The sequence below is a fragment of the Macrobrachium rosenbergii genome, chromosome 42 (assembly GCF_040412425.1).
Source record: "Macrobrachium rosenbergii isolate ZJJX-2024 chromosome 42, ASM4041242v1, whole genome shotgun sequence".
In the NCBI taxonomy this organism is placed as follows: Eukaryota; Metazoa; Arthropoda; class Malacostraca; order Decapoda; family Palaemonidae; genus Macrobrachium; species Macrobrachium rosenbergii.
This window is the reverse complement of record NC_089782.1, coordinates 28,084,236-28,085,733: the sequence shown is the minus strand read 5'-3', so window position 1 is coordinate 28,085,733 and position 1,498 is coordinate 28,084,236.

The window sequence follows — 1,498 nt, the reverse complement described above, 5'->3', positions numbered from 1 at the left end:
TAATGATAAACTTAATGGGAGCTTTCTATTATTATTATTATTATTATTATTATTATATAATGAAATTTAAACGGCGACATTTCCAAGCCTTCCCGTGACGACAAAATACTCTTTTGTCCCTTCTCCTTTATTTGCCTTCTCTTCGGGATGAGATCTTTGCCTCTTGGCCTTTGTTCATTCTGTCGCAAAATATGACAGTTCTCGTCGACAAGTCGACATCTTAACAACGGGTCTTCCTGCTAGAGGGCGCTAAGAGCCATTGCGCGCTTCCTCAGATGGGGGCGTTCCTTTGGGGCAAAAACTTTGTCTCTTTTCCAGACGTGATTTTGTTTTTGTTGTTCGAAGACGAACAAAATGGTTATATTGTGATAAATGGGAGACCTTCTGTCTCTACTATATTTAGTTAATTTTGATATATGGATACCGTTACATATTCTGATTCATATTTTTAATTACACAGAGCACTGTACCCCAGTCCTAACTACTGAGCAATCAACGATGTTGCATACGTAGACCATGGTGGCTATATACCCATCTCAGCTGGCTGTTCCGAGGTCAGAAATCCACACCAGGCTTTAAACAACATTTACAAACAACATAAGTGCACATGCTGGCATAAGGCCCTGGAAGTATCATACCTAAACCCGTTGGTTACGTAACAGGATTCTGTTGGTTGCATACCACTAGACCATAGCGGTTACATGACGTAACAATGGCGATTATGTGTGGTTATACTTCCCATCTTCTCGGTAACAAACGTAAGTATTGGGTTACTACAGAAGAAAAGACGTGATATGTGACAATTGTCAACTGCAGAAATAATGATACTAACAATAGCATGAGTCACTAAAATGGTGAAAACAAATCTCTAACATATATATTTATACATGTACACCACTGTGTGGATTTCTTCACCGATAATAATAATAATAATTAGGGTCATTGCCAATGTTATAATGATCACTTACTGTTTCCTAAAATAAAAAGAATATAACTGTCACATAATTCTCTCCAACATTCAGACCTCATATTAATATTCATTTATTGCCAAAGCGCTTCAGTTAGCAACAACAGAAAGCAATATTCTGCAAAAAGAGATTTTACTTGGTCTAAATGTAACATGGATTAATAACTTAGACTCGACAATTTTTGGTTTTAAAAAGCAGTGTGAACTAATAATTCAGATTCATGATTGACAGTATAAACACACATACACACGCGAGAGTGTGTAGGTGTAGGAAAAGACTAATGTTACGGATGGGGGTGGGGGAGGGTGTCATCAATCTTTTGGCCTTTAAAGAAGGAATATGACAGTGACTCTTGTGTAGTTTTTCTAAGGGGCCACCCCTTGATCCTCAGTAGTATTTTGGGGTGAGGTTCCTCTCTTCGTGTCCTTCTCCTCCATACAATTAGCCCACTGTACTCGACTGACTATCAGTTACATTATATGCGAATTCGCGTAAATACGAGAACAGCGGTTCGATTGAGCCTGCCCATT